Below are 22,786 nucleotides of genomic sequence, written 5' to 3'. Positions count from 1 at the left end.
AAGTCATTAGAAAATGTGATGGGTTTGAGAATTCTGGTAGAGGTCGGCGGAACGAGACTGTTCAAATTTTTACAAACTTCGGTCTCAAGTACAACCCCGTCATTTGAAGCCCAAAATTTGAGATAGCGCACGAATTAGGGACGGCATAAATCTTATTCAAAGAAAACAGCGCCATTGTTGCCAAGTGATACGCGACGATTGAGCGAACTCCTTAGGCGATGTATATTATTGATGGCTCAGATTATTCAACTTGATATCGTAAGTGTTTTGAAACAAGTCGATCTCAAGATCCTGAGAATGATTGCATCAAATTTGTTTAGTCTGTGATTCTGTGCTTATATGAGTTTAATAATATTTTCATCTAAAGACTTAACTGTTTCATAGGTTTTATTGCTCAAAATACACAATTTGAGCTCAAAATATTGTGAAATAAAATGTTTAATCTATCCGTAGCCGAACTTGTAACGATTTTTTAACGACAGGATCTATAGATTTTTACAGAATTTTCACTTCTAAAATGATTTAGTACATCATATCCATTGTAACCCGTCCATTCATGAACGACTTAGCTATTAGGTCTCAGCGGGTACTATTGAGGATCAGTATATAAGTTTACGGATAGCTGAATCGTAACTGAAAAACTGAAGCGATATTTTCCAGTGTGGCAACGTAATTACTTATTACGTTAACTGTTACTTTATACTGTTAGTCAGTATAAAGAATGCAGCTTTATTATTTTCATGTGCTCAATAGACTTTTTTTATAATATTTTATTGTTTATGCTCGAATGTGTATAATATAGTCGAAATGGATTAAATAGAAAAAGAAAACTCGCAGGGGTAAACTGTTTTTTGTTTATTTCATTTATTTATTATTACTATATTTTTATTATTTGCCTTTATAAATCTAGTACAGTCAATTTATTTTTTTTAATTTTGAAGAAGGAAAATTAATATATTTAACATCATGCACTATCCAAATTTAAGCTAAGAATATATAATTAATTTTCATGTTATTTCATTTCAAGGGAAATTCATTAATAGTTCGTTATTCATTAATTGATGGATTTAGAACGAAGTTTCAGACTATCCGTTCATTACTTAGTCCATCTACTAATTATTACCTATTAAAACTACTTTAATATTATCTACCTCGCACAAACTCCTTAAATCTTGTTTGTTGGTAAATTTTAGTGAAAATAATTGTAATATTAAATATCGTTTATGGCTAACATTATTATTTCTCTTAATTTTTGACGCAGATTTTATTTTTTATAATTGACTACAAAATTTTGATTTTCAAGTCTATAGCCTTGTATTAAATGTTTAAAAGGTAAGATGAGTAAGGCTACACTAGGGTGGAGAAGTTTCTCAAATTTAGCCACTTTTGCAATGTTGATCGATTTAACTAATTATACATTGATAAAATAATTAAATAATTATATTGATAAGGAAATAATCCATTAGGAATATAAACCAAGAAAGAAAAAGTTAATTTAAATATATTCCATTACAGTACCTGCTAATTGTGTTTAATAACTCTCCATGCATAAATGAAATTGATTATAATAATTATAATTGTAATTATTTTAACATAGGAGTTGCAATCCTGTCTATACGCTGAAAGCGTATGGTAATTTTACCTTGGAAGTTTTGAATAAGCTCTAAAAACTAATTTGTTTACGTTTATTTTGGAGGTGTTGGTCGCGAATTTCAACTTCGAATTTCAACGAACTTCAACCGTCTTAAATTTAAAAAAATATACTAGAGAAAAAAAATGCAAGTAGGTAAAAAATTAATCATAATTTGGTTTTCTCTCATAATAAATAAAAATTTTTAGATTATACTTAATTTTAAAAAGATGATATTTGGACTTATACATTATATATTACAATTTTTTTGTTTCAATCCCATTATTCTAGACTATTTAAAATTTAAACATAGTTAATGAATTTAAATCTTGTTCAATAGGTCTTCTTTTCTTTGAAAAATTTAATAGGATCTAATTTTTTTTTCGTCATTTTTTTTTTTTATTCAGACCTTTGATTGATACATCTTTTCCCTCTCATACCCTACTTAAACCCGTAGTTCAGAAAGGGTATTCTAGGAAGATGTAGCTGGTTGAGTGTACTATTGCATATTGATATTTTGGTGGTAACTGATATGAATTTGTCAGACTAGTATGTCCTTTCTCAGTCTAGTTATTGCAATAACCACATTTAGAGGTAGTCCCTGGTTTAGTTATTTTTTAATAGTTTTTGATTAGCATGGCGGACTAATAATATATTTCATTATATTATAGGATTGTTATATTACATGATAATTCATATAAAATATGATTATATATCATTTTTCAGTAGAAGAACTTAATTCCTTAGATTTGTGTCTGCATTATAATTTTTTTTCATTTAGGAACCTGCTCACAGTCTAATCATATTCAGTCAAATGTTAGCCAGAAAGATATCTCGATCAAATATTTCGAAAAAGTTACTAATTTACTATTTTTTGTTTTTACGGCGCTAATTACAAACATTTTTTTTTTTTTTTTTTTTAGGGAACATGTTACTTTTTTTCTTAAAGTCTCGAAAACTATTCTTTATTCAAATAAGTTCTAACATTTATTTTTTTATTAAATTAAACAAGATTAAGTTTTTTACAATTTTGATTGTTATGTTTTAGGGCAAAAATCGAAACCAGGAGAGATATAGTATACATAGTTTAGCTAATTGGGGTCTCCTATCACCATAAAGTGGTCTCCGTTAAGACCTCGCATCAAAACGATGCGGAAAAACAATTAAATCATTGGTACAAAAAGTGAATACAAAAATCAATGTAGATAGTAAATTTATTTGTTTTGATACATATTGGTATAAATAATTAAATATTATTTTCTCATTGATTAAAACCGTTTAAGTGATGGTAGGTTTAAAGTCACCAAAGGGAGAAACAGGTAGAATATATCTAGTTTGCAAAAAACTTAACATGTGTATATAAGAGTTGGTTTAATCCAAATTTAACCCGGGCTAGTTGTAAATATATTTATTAATGTTGTTGATTTTATTTTATTTAATAATTTAAATGGTTATACTTTTAAAATGGATATTACAAAGAATGATGCGGATTTTATACTGCTGCTACGTCATTACATTGTTTTGGGAATTAAAATTAGTTTTTCATTAACATCAGTGATGATCCTCTTTATTGTTCATAAGCCAAAATAACTTCACTAGCATATAAGAATTTATGAATATAGACATCGTAAAATGTATGAACATACATAAAGTATAATTTCTTTGACCTGAGTGTGGGAAGAAAGCTTAAAGGATTTATTCGCTGATGTTCATGTCGTATAGATGTAGTTATGTTTGGGACCTCCTAAATGAGCTTGTATATTATCAAAAGGTCATGAAATTCTAAAAAGAGTTTAAAATTTGATGAAATATGGAGATAAAGATTTATTTGAGAGGGAGAAGAAAGGTAATAAGATATAAGAACGTGTTGCAGGCGAGAGAGCGTGCGCTGGAGGGGGCTATATACAGCGCTGGAGAGAGTTGGCCCACGGCAGACGTCGTTATGAAGGCACCCGGGCAGCTGGCCGTCATCCTCATCCTAGCGATCGTCGTCTTCCAGGCGTTCGCCTTTCCCTACAAGGGTGGGTCCCTACAAGGGAAACATTATTAATATCAATTTTATTTATCTCTATATATGTATTTTTTTTTCAACAGAAAAATACGCAATATGAAAAAAATATATATTCTTCACTTACATGTACATGTTGGCAGAATAAAAAACTACCATAACCATATAGATTCTTAGATAGTTAGAGTGCAATAAAAAATAAATTCTATTGAACCATAAAATTATCTACCCATCAATTTTTAAAAGTGTACTGATTGGTATCATGAATCTAAACATTTATACATCGTTTTATTCGAATACTTGAGCTAATTTTATATTCGGACTATGTTATAGTTTCTAATTACTAAATTGTTAATTTTCTGAGAGTATGAACTAAACTTCTAAATACATACGGGGGAGTGTACTGTCAAAATTCAATAAATCCCTTACAGATAGGGAATAGAGGCATTTGATAAGTGAGAGTTTTATTGAAAATATTGATTTGACAGTATGTTTGACACGGGGAAAATGAAATTTAGAAACACTATATTAAAATTAGATATAATACTTCTCATTTGTACTTATAAATGTAGTTTTCTGTAAAAGAAAAATAATCATATTTTCTAGAGAAAAAAAATGTTATTAGTTGTGATAATGACTCCTAAAAGCCCTTAAAAGTACAGAATTTTTTCTGCTTATATAAACTGGTATTAAAATATATCTGATTTTGGAAATTTATCATTTAAAAAACGTCATGGCAATATCTCATATAGATATGTTAAATTTTTATTAAAAATGTTCATCCATAACACCTCCTTGACAAGAGGAAATTTAAATTTTGAAATAAATTAAGTACGTTTTAATAGTATGATTCTTAATTTTTAGAAAAAAAAACTTTCTTTCGAGAAGTGGATAAATTAATTTTTGATCGAATAATCCTCTAAGTCTTGTCCTGACCGTTGCCGTTTGTAATTCGGATCTGAATTTCTCCCTTATTTAAATTATAAATTTTTGGAAAGTGCAACCTAAATTTCTTAATATAAGTAGTCTATTTGTTGCCCTCTGTAAAATACCAGTTCATTTCAAGTATTAAAAATATTTTTCATGTTTTTATCTGACCAGAAGAAATTATTATAAAAAATAAATTAAAATTTCCAAAAAGAAAATAACTTTTAAGGACATCTTCAGGCAATTATCGTCACTAACCAGAATTAGTTTAATTTTCAAAGTGCAAACTAAATTTTTAATACAAACGATCAGTTGTTTGAACTTTGCTTTTTGGTTATATGAGTCTAAATTTTTATCTGAAGAGGAAAGTCTAATATCGAATTTTGAGGAAAGTCTAATACATTATGAGCTAATTTTGTTATTATTCACTTCGAACTTATTATTCACTTATTATTCGATTCGAAAAAAACTATTTGAAATTAGTAAATTAGCAGAATTCATAAGTAAATTGCATTACTTTGCGTGAAATTATCAATCCCTAAATTTTAAATTCTGAAAAAATATTAAAAGGAAAAGAAACATATAAAATTACAATTGTCTACGAGTAAATTATAAAATTACTGAGATTTTCAATTAAATCGCTGAATACAAACGGACAAAGGTCTTATCGTTTTCTGCCCTCTCTTGGAAAAAAAATTAATATACTATTGGGACTTGGAAAGTACCTAAATTCAAACAATACTTGTACCGATCTAAGAAATTATATAAAATTCTAGGACAAAATTTAAGACGCTTAAATCTAGAAAAATTAAAATTGAAAATGAAGAGATAATTAAAATTCCGAACAGTGGCCTACAAACTGCCGTACCAAATTTAAGTTTAAATTTCCTGCCTTATTTTAGCTAAAATCATTAAGTTCTTTCGCGTTATTGAGGTTTTTAGTATGGTGAAAACTATAATATAGTATGAGAAACATAAAACTACTTTTAAATATTAACCCACTGACTAGAAAAAAAAAGCATTAAGACTTGAGGAATGGGTGCTAAAGTACCAGGATGCCTATTTTAACCAGCCTTCAATTATCAAAACCTGCAGTTTAAAAGCGTAGGAGAAATTTTTAGCCACATATATTAAGATAAGTGTATTTTTAAATAGATACATTTTATCAATATAAATATAAATGGTTCATCGTCTGATCATTGCCGTTGATAACTTAAGTTTAAATTTTATAATTCATTTGATACTAATGGTCGATGGTCTGACTGTCACGTTTTGTATATTTCAAGTAATAAAAACTGTTTTCATGTTCTAATATAAATTAAACTAAATTTCGAAGTATTTTGCTCTTGTCGTTAGTAATTCAACTCTAGATTGTAAGATTTACTGGAGAGAATTTTCGTTTTAATCTGTTTAATTATGACAGAGTCATTGCAATCAATTTTATTTTTAAAAACTTAAATTTTTAAAAATCAGTAATTTTCTATTTAAAATTAATATATCAATTTCTGAAAAGTAAAGGTTTTTTTTTTTTTTTTAATTACAGTTCTATACCAAAGACTAGCAGCAAAGCTCAAACTTCTGGTCATTTGTGTTAGAAGATTTATTTCATACTCTAAATAAAAAAATAAATTTTCTCATTAGTTAAGATGAATGTCTAAAGATAGGGGTTAGAAATATTTTTTCCTTTTCAGAAATTTAAAATTTATTTCTAGTATATGTAGATTAAATATCATATATTTTCATAATTATTTTCTATGGTCAGCAATTGAATAAGAAAAATATTGCTACCTCTTGAAATGTAATGATATATTACAAAGAAGAACTGACGGACCACCGAACATTTGTATTCAGAAATTTATTCTGCTATCTCAGTAAATTTATAATTTGCTTGTTAGAAACTATAACATTGACTGCATATAGAGGTATTTCAATTTGCTTAGGTTTTCCTATAGTAAGAGAAAAAATGTAGGTCTGAATTAACAATGGCAGGGGCAACGGTCAAAACACTGACCATTTGAGAAATATTCCATCAATAGATCATCTCAAAAGTTTTTTAACACAATAAAATTCTATTACTAAAACCTATTCACATTATTTCAGAATTTGAATTTCCCCCTGCCTAATAGGTATTATAAATCATAATTTTCAATAAAAAATTAACTTATCTACAATAGATGCTATCATAATAAGTTTTATATAATAAGTTTCCTAAAGTGGATATATGGACTTCTGATAGAAAACCGTTACCATTGGTAATTTAAGTTTAAATTTCGCCATTTATTTAATAAAATTTGATATATTTTTTATTACTGAGAGAAGTATTATCATCACTATTAATAAAAATTTTGTTTCATAAAACTAAATTCTTAAGTACAATTGAGGAATTTCTACAAAAACTTAATACATCCATTTCTGAAAAGTTAAACCGTTCTTTTTTTGACAGTTAAAAATTCTCCACAAAAACTTCATTCGATTTATTTCAGAATTAATATTTTTCTCTTTCAAGTTGATGTAATGAATTAAAATTATCAATAAAAAGTTCACTTATCTATCTGAGTTTGCTCCTATGATAATGTTTTAATAATAGCTTTTATAAAGGGGATGAATTGACATTTGGTAGAAAATAAAATAAAATTTTATTTCCCTTTAAAGACTGTTTAATCTCATGTACTGATACAATAGACTGTCTAATACAATTGCCAAAATGGTATATTTATTATATAAAACCAGACTTCTGAGTAAATATGTTTGGCCGTTGCCTTTGGTAATTTAGGTTTACATTTTGTGGATTATGTAAGAATAGTTTATTAACTTTTTAGTCCTAAGGAAGTGGTTATTAATAATAATAAACAATATTTTTAGATCTTGGTAATATTTATTTACGTATAAAATGCATGTGAGGTAATTCAAAATCAGAGTGGACTGTAAATTGATCGATAGCAAACATTGATTAAAAAAAAAAATTTCATAATTATACATGTTATGATAAATGTTATTATCATTATTATTTTTATATTAAAAAGATACTTTTAATGTGATAATTTATTTAGTAGTATTAATTAGCAGCGTTATAATGATGTCTGCTTATAATTAGAGGCTTTACTTCAACTCACAAATATTGAAATATTCTGTTAAATCCTCAAAGTGTTATATATACATTTACAAAACATAATTTTATAAATATTGACAACTATAAATATTATTGAGTTTAATAATATTTTTACAAGCCTAGCAGAATGCAATACAGTGCAATATTTTTCCTCTCAAGAAGTATACTATACACCATCATAAAAAACCTTCATATCCAAAAGGCAATAATTCAGCTTCACCAATGAAAATGAATGTGATGTAAGTTTGCGAATTCTTATAAAAAAATAATTTAATTTTGATTATAAAAAACTGAACAGGAACGCGAAAAATCCAGCTCATAAAACACATTTCTATAATTAATTAAAAAAATGAGTTTCTACAGTTAAGATGAAAACGTATTTGTAGGGGTCCTAAAACTCATACTGATTAGCATCCTAGTGCAAACATATTAAATTAAACCACATTAAATTTTCCTTCAAGAAGAATGAGTACAATAAATTATTGATTTGGTCAAGCTAAAGAAGAAAATATTTTTTAAAAAACAAACTGAAATACATTACTATATATAAGTCCAAACCTGACACATAAACATATTTCTGGCGATGCTGAAACGATCATTAAGCAGATCATGCATGAATTAGAACGAAATTTTAGTTTTTTCACTTATAATCTCTAAACGGTAGATGCTACCAAAAAAGTAACAATACAATAAAATATATTACATTAAACTCGTCGTGAATAGAGTACCATAAAGTTATAATTCTGTCTAGTGATCGTAAACCACCTGCTCAGCTTGTTGATTGGGCCCCGGGTGGTTTATGATCATACCACTTGTCTGACATTTCACCTTACGGCTATCATTCCACTCACTATTTAATTTAAATTTATTGCAACTATTTTTCTAGGATTCACAGTTTAGGCTTTATTTATGAAAAACCAATTGAAATATCTAAAATATCATTATTTATTTCTTTATCAAACTTTAGCCCAGTAACTGTTTCAACACAACAGAAAATGCGTTTCTTTGTTAAATTTAAACTCATATAATAATAGATGTCTATTAGCACTCAAATTAAAGCTAGTTTAATGTACTATAAAGTAGTTTATGACATTTATCTTTGTAGGAGTAGTAGTTTTCATGATATTTGCTAAAATAAATAGATTTATAGTTGTTCGGACAATAAGTTTGATTTATGAAAAACTTCATTTCAGTAACCATTAGACGTACAGATGTCTGCCAGCGCTCAAATTAAAGCTAGTTAAATTTATTACAAAATAGTTAGTTATGTTTATCTTTGTAGGAGTTGTAGTTTTTATGATATTCACATATGAATATAAATTTGGCAAATGAAAATTTGTCCGAACAACTATAAATCAATTTATTTTAGCAGATTTCATGTAAACTATTGCTCTATGAAATGTTGCTTTTTAAAAAGCTATATCTCGAAAACTATTTAACGTAAATAACTCTACTAGTGCTCATATTTTAGCAAATTTACTCTTCTTTGAATGACGTTCTCTTAGGTTTTCTTGTATTAATCCTACTTTTTAGGATATAGAGCTCCAAATGAAAAATTAGTTTTTTTTATCGCATTGAAACAGCCGCCGTTTTTTATTCCCCCTACCTACACTTGGTAGACTCATCAATTTTGACTAGTAATTATAAATAGTTTCCATTAAAGTAATCAAAAATTGGGGTGTGACAACTGCCTTTTTTCTCCTCTTGGGCTCTTGTATTATATTGCAAACCATCCATCCTTAGGAATGATATATTCTTGCATATCTACTTATGCTGTTCCTACATGCTGATGGCTTATCAGTGGAAGTTGGCACTTACGATCATTGACTCTTGGGGTTATAATCGGGTACTTTTCACACCCGAATTGAATTAATCTCTTCTGCTTAATTTATGTTTCATTTTGTTAACATATACAAGTGCAGGAGGCGAGATATATATCGTTGCAAGGAACCATAAAGAGTAGTGGGGGGACCTCACTTCAGTTTAATATTCTTAGACGTCAACTTCACTAACAAACTAGCAACGTGTTTAAGTGAATATGAAAGTACATTCCGTCCCTCAGGACTTTAGAATTTATATATGAAAAATGAAATTTTATTATTTTAATTTTTAAGTAATGACTGTATATTTTTTATTACCTAAGTAATTAATGAATATATATGAATGATGAAAATATGTAAAACAACGTGTTTAAGTGGATATGAAAGTACATTTTGTCTCTCAGGACTTTAGGATTTATATATGTAAAATGGAATTTTATTATTTTAATTTTTAAGTAATGACTGTATATTTTTTATTACTTAAGTAATTAATGAATATATATGAAACAATATCAATAAGTCGTGAATACTTTAAAATATTCCTTACACTGTGAAAATGAATAGTAGGTACTTTAAATTAAAAATTCTAAGCCCTCTAATTAAGGGTGTTTCATTTAACTTTGCATGGAGACCAGCCTTATTGGAAAGCACCGGCCGAACCTCGATCTTTTGAGTTTTATGGAACAATTCGATGATATTTATTTACCAATTTCTATTTTTTTTTAACTAATATTTTACAACAGTCATTACCAACCGGTGGCTCAGGGGAACCTTGTGGGTGAGCAACGAAAGGGTCAGTAACACTTAGTATGTAAGGAAAATAATTTTAGTTAAGTTTAACAATAATTAAAACTGTTGTTTTGTATACCTTTTCAGAACTTTTAGTGTTATTCAAAACAATTTTAACAGTTTAATCTATTTTAAAAGTTCCTCAGAGTGCACTTTAAGCGATCTAATTTTCAAATATTTTCCATGGGGTCTCCCTTTGTTCCTAGTCAGGGGGCGTTGGCCACGCAAAGTCCAGTTTCTGGTTCAGTGATTCTTAGACTACTAAGAGTTAGGAACCAACTTGTAATTTATAAAATATTAAATATCTGATTCTTGCTTTTCAATAGTTTAGGCATATTAAAAAAATACATTAAACATATTTGCGTGGACTTGTACATTTGAAATGTACATTAACATATTTATATATGCATTATAAATATGCATTAATATGAATTGAATTTAAAAAAAAAAAATTATATAGATTGGGCTAGAAAGAAAAAAATATTTCATTCAATTTTCATAAGTCAAAAAGCATATTTTTTTCTTTTCTAGGTTTCCGTTGAGAAACAAATGTAACCCTTATCACTCACTAGCTTTTCATACGTGATCCTCACTAGGTTGTATCTGATTGTAGTAAATATGCAAAAATCAATATTGTAAGAAAGACATTTTTATTAAAAATTATTTATTTTACACATATATAAGATTCAAATAATTATTTATTAAGAAAAGGCAGTGACATATAAAAGGAGATGTCAATTTCTCTGTAACGAATACTTAATTAATAAGCAGTCCTGCCGATTCTTCTAACAAAAAAATACCTCTCGAGCACCTTGAAAAACGGTGTAACTATTTAATAGTTACATTAATGACCCATTGGGTTAGGCATAATCATTAATAGTATAAGTAACGCATGTGAAGTAAATGTTACTTTAACAATCTCATGTATAGGCCTTGACAGTGAACTAGCATAAACTTTTAGTTATTGCGTCAAAAATTTTGGTCACTATAAATACTTGATAGTTGATGATGTCTGCATTAACTGTTAAGACAGTTTTACTGTCCGACTGGGTCTGGCGTGATCATTAATTGACAATTGGCAAGTTATGCAAATTTACAAATAATTGCATTAACTGCCACATTTAACTGTCATATGTATACGCCTTGACAGTCAACTGTCGCAACATATCATCCGTACGAAATGTACAATAGGCGGAAAAAACTTTTTTCTTATATATTTGCTCAAAAACAAATCCACCATACAGCCCAAAAACTTAAAATCAGCGACAAAGTACTGTTGTCACGTGAGAGGTGACATACAACTGATAAGAGTTAAGTTAAATGATTTGAAAATTAAAAAAAAAATTTTTAAAAAGACGTATAAGTTATCGACTAAGGGGGAGAGGCTACGCACATTGGAACACCGATTTCAATGAAACGTTTTGCATTTATATTAGGCCAAACTATTATTATATTAGACAGGTCTCCGAGGGTTCTTGTGCGCCCTAGAAGTCGAGGAAAAAAGTATTTAGTAGAAATTGTTTATATTAATCTATTCCACCTTTGCTCTGCATATATTCAAAGAGTTATTATATACTAATCGAAATGTTTTTTTATGAAGACCAAGAATAAACCAGTGTTGATCGTAGCAAACGAGTCTTAATTTAAAAAAAATAAAATATCCAAAAAAATCCAAAACACGCCAATAAAATAGGCCAATGGCAGATTTGTTTTCAGCGTCTTTTGAGACACTTAAATCAAGACCTTCAAATAAATTAAAATTATAAATCTTTGGAATTGATTTTTGGAAGGTCTTTATATCTTGATATTTCTGCCAATGTTCTACGCTCACAAAAAAAAAAATGCGTAAGTCCTTAAAATCTAATCCAAATCCAATGTTACTTAACTCTCGAAAAGCGGAATTTCCATTGTTCCAACCCATTTCTATATATAGTAAATTTGATTCCTTTATGATGGAGAAAAATTAGTTTTAAATTTAAAGAAAAACTTCTGAACTTCTTATTTTACATCTCTGGTTTTAGTTTGTTTACATAGGTCCGGTTGTAATGGTACATTCCTGCAGTTTTAATGGCTCTAAGCCACTATCATTTCATGATTGGTGGAGCCGTATTGATGCTATAGCATTTCTTATAATTAAAAAAAAAAATAATGTAGCAAAAACTTTTAGTAAATTTTATTTTCGATCACTATAAAAATTAGTATTTAATGGTTATTTCTTAGGTGTAAAACAAGTCCATTTTTTAGTGTCCTTGAAAAACTCTTAAATACGAATTTTCATTGAAATAAAAAAATAATTTACCTGACCGATTTAAAAATAATATATCTCTCATGTGGATACAAAATTGAAACACTTTGTACCGACTGACGCTGCAAAGGGCTTTCTATTTTTTTTTTTTTTTTTTTTAAGAAAATTTGTATTTAAGAGTTTTTTTAAAACACTAAAAATAGATCCGACCCGATTTTTGGTAATTGCCTTCCTCATATGAAGCGACTTTTGGTGTTTGTGATTTAGTAAAAAGTGTAAATATCTTTTAGATTTTAGTTTCATACAACTTTTCAAGTTTGAGCTGAAGTTATTCAGATAACCACACATAATTTTGCGAGGCTTATTGCTTTGGAATCAGGAATTTTAGAACGAGTATTTCCATTGACAAGTTGTAAGATCCGAAATTTTTCACGATCAGATTTCTTCCATTCCAGAAGAATGTAGGTATCTGAAAGTAAATCATATTTTGAGAGAGATTCCTAACCATCCTTAAGAAATAATGTGAAATTTAAATATAAAGTCATATCTTTCGGTCAAGGAAAATAATAAAATAAATAGCTTAACTTAAGTACATGAGAGCTGGATCGAATACAGAGCTTCTGGGCAAACATTACTTTTTAACTAATTAAGATATATTAAATTAGCTTTATTTTTATAAGGTCAGAATCATATTTTAACCAGAAAGAATTAATAATGCATTAAAGTATTAGACATTCAGTATCAGATTAGTACTTAGTAGTTATTTCTAATACGGATTTATTTTCGTCGTATACATCTCGAATAAGTTGTCACTTAATATAATTCTTTGAAACTGTTTTCATACTTTTGACTTCATTTTTATACTGTGATTACAACCTCAGTCAGAAGACTCGGTTAAATGAGTCTCTTTAAAAACTGAGCTGCTTTGGTACATTGAAGTCTCTGATTTAGACCGGTTCAATCATTTCTGAATTTCTGTGATTTCTATTCTTTTCAATCTAACTTTAAAAAATAATGTGATAACATTGTTTCTCCCCAGGCGCAATATGTTGAATAAAGTTATTATGACTAAATAATTAAATTCAGATTAAGCATTAATATATATTTTCTTTTTTATAGTAGACTTTACTAATTTTCAAAGTCGCTATTGATTTTATTATTACCGTTATTATTTATTAGTATTTCCTATATTTCAATGATCTCACTGTGATGTAGCTACAATATTTTTTTTTTTATCTCAATCCTACAATCATTTTTTTTTTTATTATTTGAGTATTTTCAAATGCAAAAAAAAAAAAAATTACATAAGTTGCATTACTTTAATTACATTTTGGAGGGTTCTCTACCTAAGATGATGCAGCTTTGATTTTTTAAAAACAAATAAATTTTCCACTGTAGTATCGTTGTCACTATGTGTAATATTCAGTCAATTATTAATGTTGCAATCTCGTTTTACATTCTTAAATACCTCAGTCCATTGTCAGAGGTTCCTGGGAAATCCTGCAGGTCGGTGGGCACTGTCGTTTTAGTAGAGATTGACTGTTGGCCTGACTTGTATTCTAGCTTAGACAACATCACGTTGGTATCTTCTCTCTTCAGTTATCCAGACATTTAGGCTTTCTTTAATTTTCCCAATTTTTTTCACCTGTTCTATTCCATTCGTTGATCCAGGGATTTCTTAGCTTTTCAATTGTATTTCAATGCTTTCACAGCGTTCCAACACTCTTGTCTTATTGACAAGTGTAACTTCGGTAATAGGTTCCGTTCCAGCATTAGCAGCTTTGACAACTTCCTTACTTGTTCCGATAACCAACTGAGATGGAACTCTTAGGAAATTTATTATGTTTTATTTACTTTGAATTATAGAGCGTAAAAATGTAAACCACCCATTTTCTATTGTGTGAAACTAATTAAACTGGATTTAAATATAAATAAAAATAGATTTTATCTAACAAATAATATTTTTTATTATATAGTGCAACATATAAGAATGAAATCGATCAAGGAGTAATCGAAATTTAAGTTGCGGATACTTGGTATAACTTCGTAGCTCAGGCTAAAAGCTGAGTGCCGTTAAAATCTGAACTATAAAACTCCAGCCAAGTCTTGTCACGTACCTTTCTCCCATAATATCATAACAGCCAAAAACTTTTAAACACAGATTTCTCCGCCTCTTAAAAAGAATATTGTGGAGCATTTAGGTAATAGTAATCAGGAACCGGTACTATGTCCTTGATCTTTGAGACCTCGAGGCGATTCTCAAGAAGGATCTTCGATGACGACGCCAAAGATATTAGTTAGGATTTTGAAGAGGAAGTTGAGTTTGATGCTGAGTACGGAACCATAGTTCGTAAGCAGAACTCAGTAAATGAATGATCTTACTGTAGAATTGAATCTTACCATGAATTTGAAAATATTATTAGTTTCATTTGAAGAGATAAATAAACGAAATTAAATAATTGACTTGTTTCTAGCAGAGTTCGCATACGGTCTCACAAAACAATATAAATTATGTCTAGCGTTATAGATGAGGTGAAATATCTCAAATTACTATTGAGTATGAGGCTAATTTGTTGAACAATGAACGTAAATGTGATTACATACAACTTTATTGTAGTTGTGTGTTTTTTTCTTAATGGCATTCAATTTTAATTATTTATTACCAATCAAAATGTTTAAAGAAAAAAAGTACATAAACTGTAACCAATACCTACAGGAGTTGTATCTATGAAAAAATATTTTAATAGTGAGATAAGGGTAAAGAGAAACAGGTTTGAAAATGGACTATAGAAAGGGTCGAAACGTTACAGAAATGGTGAATGTATAAATAATATAAATATTTTTATTATTTTACTAAGAAATGTGATCCGACCAGTTTTTCTTAATACATTGATACATAATTTCTTATTCTCACTTACCGACTATTTATATACAAGCATAATAAAATATATATACAATATAATATACATTGCCTTCCTGTATTGTTTTGAATTGTATCCTGCACATATTTGTATATCAAAAAACTAAAATATATGTATATTTATATCAATTTCAAAATTTTCTCAAATACTCACTCATCTATTTCGACAATTTTTTAACATATAGATACTAATATTACTTCCCTAGATATTTTTTTACTAAATTATCATGGAAGCATGTTATGTTACGCACACGGTTTGGTAAATGTCACCTATGTTAACACTCCACCTCTCCATAAAGGAGTAAAATCATTTAACCTTGAAATCTTTGTTCGCTCCATTCATAATCTAGACGGGGAATTCTACACTGTTATCAATGAAACATCTACTATACCATCTACAATGTGCTTTGAAAAAATAAAAAAATAAATCAAGTTTTCTTATTTTATAGAATGATTTATTTATATATTATGGTTAGGGACAAAAAAAAAATAATAATTTTATTTTAAATAGATTATTCCTAGCACGAAAATCTTGCTACAATTTGATCCTTAATGAATCCACATATTTTATTTTAGTTTTAATGGCATATTATATTTAATAGTGAAAGGCAAATTGATTGGCTAAAGAGGTTTCCATCAGTTATAATAATTTATGTAATTCCCTAATCAATAGTTAACAACAAAAGAAATGTAAGCAGAAATTTAAGAAAATATACTGAAAGCTACCTCTGATATATTTTGTGAATACAATTTTATTTTTCTCAAAAAACAACGAACTAAAAAAAAAGATAATTAAAAAAAAGAAAATTTAAATAAAATCTCGAAAAGTTTATTTTGACTAACTACCATATTTTCTAATGGTATATATTTAAATATTTAAATAAAAGCGGTGAATGAACTCCATGGAGGTTTCTGTCAGTTATAATAATTTAAGTAATTCCCTAATCAATTGTTAACAACAAAAGAAATGTAACTCTTACATTAACATGCAATTTAAGAAAATATACTGAAAGCTACCTCTGATATATTTTGTGAATACAATTTTTTTTTCTCAAAAAACAACGAACTAAAAAAAAAAGTTAATCAAAAAAAGGAAAATTTATTTTGACTAACTACTATATTTTCTAATGGTATATATTTAAATAATTAAATAAAAGCGGTGAATGGAGTGTGTTGTCCTTAGGCGAGATTGATGGTGATGTTAAAAAATAAAAATTTGTTTTATTATTCCATGAAATAATAAAGGAAAAATTTCATTCAAATGAGAAAACATAAAACGTGGAATTCTAAGAACTTTAAATTTTTCGTCTTGAATGTTTCAAGAAATACTTCTTTAATTTGGCGATGAACTAAATCAACCCAGTTCTCGACTATTACTACTTTTGCATTACCTTATTAAAGAAATCCGTCTTTCGACATTTCTAAAAGCATGTTCATAGAACCATTCAATGTGTTTTCATCAAGTCGAGTTATTGCAGTCAGGTGACAGAAATTTAAATTCAATTCCAATTACTCAAGAATGATTCGTTGCTGGGTAAATGTTGAATTTAATGCATTTTAAACTTGATCCGATGGAATTCTCGTTTCATCAAACCCACTTCTAGATAAAAGACTTTTATCTAGAGTTCTAGAGCTACTTGGTTTAAAGTCCAAATTCGCTTTTAAAACGTCATTTAATATAAATTTTAAAAGTTGTTCATTAAAAAATATATGTTATTCTATCAATTTAGAAATTTTTTAAAAAGTTAGAATATTTATTTTAAAAACATATTTGATATTTCTAAGAATTCAAACTTTCTTAGAAATAACAAATGTGATTTTTGTGCAATACTTCAAACAGTTAGTCTTAAATCTTCAGATTAAAATAGAACTATAAATGTTCAGTGAGCACCGCAATCAGACTAAGATATTTAAAATGTAATATGATACATAATAATAACAATTGTTGTTGTTCACAAAATATAGAGATACTGAGTTGAAATAAAATAAAATAAATTAAACATTTCAGGGTAACATTCAATAAAATCGAATTGAGTTAACCTAAATAGATTTTCATATTGGAAGGTTCGCAAATACAGGTTCACGTTAACGAATTCCTTGTTTGAAGTTTTTGCTGAACAAAAAATGTAGTTGAAATAATAAGTAGTTATATATTTTTAACATGTATATATATATATACTTATATGTACCTTGAAGTATACTTAGTTTTTTTAAAAGTACGTGAGGCCCCTCACAATAGGTTTTGGAGTGAGTTATCAAAACCTCTGGGTAAAGCAAAAACAGTTCAGTAACTCAGAGCCGTTAGGCACTACATCACGTTTCTCTAACTTTAGAGGAGAGCAGTTTGAATAAATGTTTACCATCGAATAACAGTGTACACAATAAGTTATTGTATTATATCTCCATACTTATTGTATTTTAAGAGGACTAATTAGTACAGGATGTAACAATTTACTCCGCTGGGTAAAGCGAATTAGTTTATAAAGAATGATATCTATTAGCTCCGAGGCACATATTTGTGTGTTTGTTTAATTAATTGTGGTACATAATAAACTTGATTTATGATAGTACTATTCTTAATTAATAATTTTCTAAACAAGAATATGAAATTTCCGAATAGCGTTTTTAAAAATCCTATATTTCATTTCTAACCATTTATTATGAAATTCATATTTCTGGTATTCATCTAGTGCAATAACAAATCTGAGAAAAACTTTAAAGACGGCAGAACACTAATGACAATAACAAAAACACTAACCATATTCTTTAGTGGAAAACCTTTACCTTGACAGCCTGACAATGAAAGTGATGGATTAGCACTCAATCCAGAAAAGTCAAATATCAGTCTGGAAGACCTTTTCCTAATGTTCTCTAGTCTGTCTTCGCAGAACGTCAGTGCAACTTTAAGGATAAAAGGGCTTACGTTCAACAATCCTGAGATTCAACCAAGGTTTTTTAATAACAATATACAAGGGGTGTAATCACCGATTTTAGTAAAAATTATTTTGTGATTTTACATTGAATAAAAAAACAGACCCATATCCGACCGTTTTATCCAAAGAACGCTCGGAACTGAGGAGAAAAAAATAAAACAACTCGAATCGTCTTTATGTTATAGCTCGAGTTTTGAAAACTATTTTAAGCTGGTTCTCCCATCAAAAAATGAACTTTTTTAGTTCCGGGATGGTTCAAAATTTATAAGCTCAGAAATTAAGATTTACTCAGAAGTTCTATATCTCGTCTTCAGTTCATCAGATGTTGAAGTTCTTTGACTCATTATTAAGTTAAAAGTTGCTTCTTTTTTCCATGGTGTTCTGTACATACTTTCTTATTGCTTTCGAAACCATAGAATTGACTAACGGCTAAAGTAACAGAATAAATTATTATCTGCTACAGTCGGATTCGAACCTGGGTAGTTAGTAAAACAGCTCCATACCCACTGAGCTATCCGCTCCCTTTTTTCTATTTTACAGGGTCAGTGCTATATAAAGACCCTAGTTAAAGTAAATTGGATAGCTTAAGAACCTTTTTCAACTCACCATATTGGGTTTTCTATTTTAGGCAGTTTGTCGAATTAAAAGTATAGGCTTTTAATAATTTTAGTTTTAAATATACCTCACTCTTTAGGACATTACTCAGAACATATATTACATTAGTCAATCAGGACGCTCTATAATTCAGTTATTTCGGCCTTAAATTATTAAACTAGTATTCATGTACACTTTATTTTCCTTAGTCTACTCGTGAAAGCAAAAGCTTTATTGAAAAATCTATGTGGGGTATCAGTTTCCAAACTCCAGCTATAGAATAAAGGAGATCCGGAATGTTTTATTTTATTTCCAGAGCACTCAGGGCCCATTGGATGAAATGGTTGGTCATGAATGATTTTTTTTTTTCAATGTAGAATCACGAAAAATATGTTGATCAAAATCTGTGCACTCCTTTTGTTAGGTTAATCTTTGCTGAACTCTTTAGCCAACACCACTGGATATTTTTGGAAAATAATTTTTTGATATTTTTTCTGTCAATCACTATTCTTAAACTTAAAAAATATAAATTTATATACTTTTTTTAAGTTACCAATATCTAACGAATTTCATTCTAATTTTTGGAATTAGTCAAGTCCCCATTGATTAATTTAAAAAATAATAAATAAATAATAGCCATTCCAGAGTGACTCTTCTCTTTTTTAAGAGATATTAGCATTAAGACAGAAAGGGCATTGAGAACGCTGTTGTTAATTCAGAGCGCTAAGTCCTGAGTTACTCGTTCTTTGCCCCAGGGTCTCAGAACACTTCTAAGCCGGAAACCTGAAGTTGATAACTCACTGAGAAAATTTATTCCTTCAGAAAACTTTTATCATCTATACTTGGAACATTCCAGAGTTATATTTATTTCATCTCTAAGTCATATATTCATAGTTCCAATCGGTCCTTTTTGTTTTATTAATTAAAAAACGATTAATATAAATCTTTATTCTCAACACTTTACATATAAAAACTTTAATACTCACAATCCAATTATCTATTTCGCTGTCCAGAACGGTCTTTCCTCAATAATTGAGAGAACTCGAAGAGCTATTCAAAAGCTCTGAATCTCCCCTCCCCTCCCCCCGGTTTAACAACCGTTATGATTTTCCTTGCCCGGGTTAGGATTCCGTCCCTGGTGGGGGTTCAATTGGAGCTGAGTGAGAGCGCTAGAGCCGCAAACGCACAGGGCTTGACTGGAGAGGTTGGCCAATCCCAGAACCCAGGAGCATGTGGTACCAAGAACATGTTTATCTAAATCTATGGGCACAGATCGTACAGTAGCATTTTCAGACATTTAGCTGTCCACCACAGTTCAAGTTTGTCAGTCCAGAGTGATTTCCTTGTTGTTCTAAATACAATTTGTTTTGAGTTGAAAGATGAGAGGTTCTGTTCAGTTATCTACATAACTGTCCAAACTAAGTCTCCTGCCCAGTAGGAAGTCAAGATACCGGACTGTGTCAGAGAAGGGAAGTGCTATGGAGGTTAAAAGAATCTGAGTAAAATGGTGACAGTGAGATTGTTTTTGACTGGACCTTCCTCAAATTTTAAGTTATGAAGGAATTTGATCTTGGTCGAGGTATTATATTAGAAGGGGTTTAGTTAGAAAAAAGTAATATTGAGAAACATTAACATATTCAAATAAAATGAAATAACTGGTGGAAGGGAGAGGCCGAAAATAATATAATAAGATTAGTTGGTAAGTAAATTTTCATATGGGGGAAAAAGTGTTCTATAGCTGAGATGTGATGAGGGTCACCATTTGGGTTGGTAAAAAGATCTGACCTGTATTACTGGGTCCTCGATGTCTGCCCCATATTTCGTGGGTCACCTGATGGATGGTGTGTGTCGCTGCTGCTCAACGGAGGTGGCCATCCTCTGCTGCTCCGTACCTCGCTGGATGCTGGAGGTACTTAACCAGACATGCTTAGTTGGCCGTAGTACACATGATCAGGCTCGTTCCACCTCAAGAGCATCCCGTTCGCCCTCTTGGCGTCTAATTATTCAATTATCCTCTAGGTAGGACTGGGTTACGTGAAAATCTTAGTGGCATATGGCGCCCCCTCTTGTATTTCCGAATATTCATCCCAGCTATATAAACCGTACATATAAATGTTATTCCTGTGGACTGAACAGGCATGATTGCATTTTTAGTCGTTGACTTAAATGCGCCCAATGTTGCAAATCTGCTTAAGCAGAAAAAGGTTTCTTTGATACTTTTGGAATGCCATTTCGGGGTCTGATTGTGAGGAATATATGGTGGTATCATCAACAAATGTTGCCAGGAAGGTATTGGAATTTGTTGGGATATCAACGGTAAAGATAATGTAGATAACTGGACCCATAATACTACCTTGGGGAAGTGGTATAATTTTAAAAAATGTTTAACTATTAATTAGGTACTACTTATTAAGATAATTAATTATTTAATTTTTTTCATATTTTATAATATCTTGACAATTAGTACTTTTAAATTAATTAAACTAGCAATATGTTTTGGGAGTTATCCTTATAGAAGTTATAAATATCGATAGTTTACATCACTGTAGTGCAATGTACATTTCTAGTAGCTTTAGGAACAATACAATTAAAGGTTCTATCTTTTAGGAATATTACAACTTTTCAATTATTTTTCTAACTGAATAGATTTAGATTTTATACCAAAACCTGTTCAGAACTACGGCCCCAATATGGTCGAAGACGAAAGTAAAGTCTGACAGGATTTTATTAGATTTACTGGAATATTGTCGAAATCATAATCATTCTTCTGGGACTTAGAATAGCGGCAAGTAAATCGTCGTGGGACAAGTGGGAGAAAAAAAGTTTTCTGTGTTGAAGTTTTGTTCGATATCGGATACAGTAGGAGTAGGATTCTCAGCAGAGGATATAAAATGATCATATTTCAGTTATCGATATCATAAGTTATTTTTTGTTTAATGACTTAAAAGTAACTTTATTATAGTTTATCAATTTTTTTATTATGTTCTTTTATTTGTTCCTCTAAGCTCTAGCTTGAAGGCTTTAGACCATCTACTATTTTTGTAGTATTATTTTAAAAGGACTTAAACACAATAAATATACAATTTATTAGTATTATTTTAAATAACTGTTTTATAAAAATCTAAACATGTCTCAGACTTATCTAATCTACTATAAGATTTAAATAAATTAGAGCATAAAATAATATCATACCCAATTAATTGGCTTAGGCGAGTTACCTTTTTTTTTTTTTTTTTAAATTTTCCTAATTGAAAAGACACATAATTGTTCGGATTGATTATCCGCAGGGGCTGGGTTATTTTATTTTTTTTAAATTGATATAACAAAAAAAAATGATGAGGATGACTTTGCACTCAGAGATAATTATCGCTATCCTAATTAGAAAATATAGTTTGAAAACAAATTACTTGAAAGCCTTGTAGCCTCAGTAATTTATTTTGAAACATTTTAATTCGATTTCAATTTTTGTACTGTTCGGGTACTTAAGTAATTATAACATTAAAAAGATATAAAAGTCAGTCCATTGGCCCTTCTGAAAAAATATAATCTTCAGACATATCATTAGAGGTTTTATATCTATAGCAACATGTATGTTCAAATATTGTTTAATTTATTTTTTCTAGTTTTAATTTCTTAAATAACCGCTAAAGTTTATCTCTCTATTCATCTTAAAGTTTGTATGTCTCTTGTCGTAGGGGGCTTTGATTCTTCCGGATAACCTTATAAACTTTTTTCTTCGCTGTTAATGATATATGTTTTTGTGGATTAGTCAATAAGACAATATACATTGACCTGTATATATATATATATA

The 22,786-nt window shown here is 29.1% G+C and overlaps 1 protein-coding gene and 1 long non-coding RNA gene across 2 annotated transcripts in view; both read left to right on the top strand.

Annotated features, from left to right (window-relative positions):
• The window catches only part of LOC112210032 (uncharacterized), a 106,626-nt gene that overhangs the window by 24,386 nt on the left and 59,454 nt on the right, over positions 1-22,786 (top strand). The window lies entirely within an intron of this gene.
• The window catches only part of ThrRS (threonine--tRNA ligase), a 66,251-nt gene continuing 46,973 nt past the window's right edge, over positions 3,509-22,786 (top strand). The window contains exon 1 of the mRNA XM_014428647.3: positions 3,509-3,651. The gene's annotated coding sequence lies outside the window, so the exon portion shown is untranslated. The remainder of the gene's footprint in view (positions 3,652-22,786) is intronic.

This window comes from Halyomorpha halys, unplaced genomic scaffold, assembly GCF_000696795.3.
Source record: "Halyomorpha halys isolate HHAL.00 unplaced genomic scaffold, Hhal_1.1 Scaffold730.1, whole genome shotgun sequence".
In the NCBI taxonomy this organism is placed as follows: Eukaryota; Metazoa; Arthropoda; class Insecta; order Hemiptera; family Pentatomidae; genus Halyomorpha; species Halyomorpha halys.
This window is presented reverse-complemented; position numbering and strand designations above follow the sequence as displayed.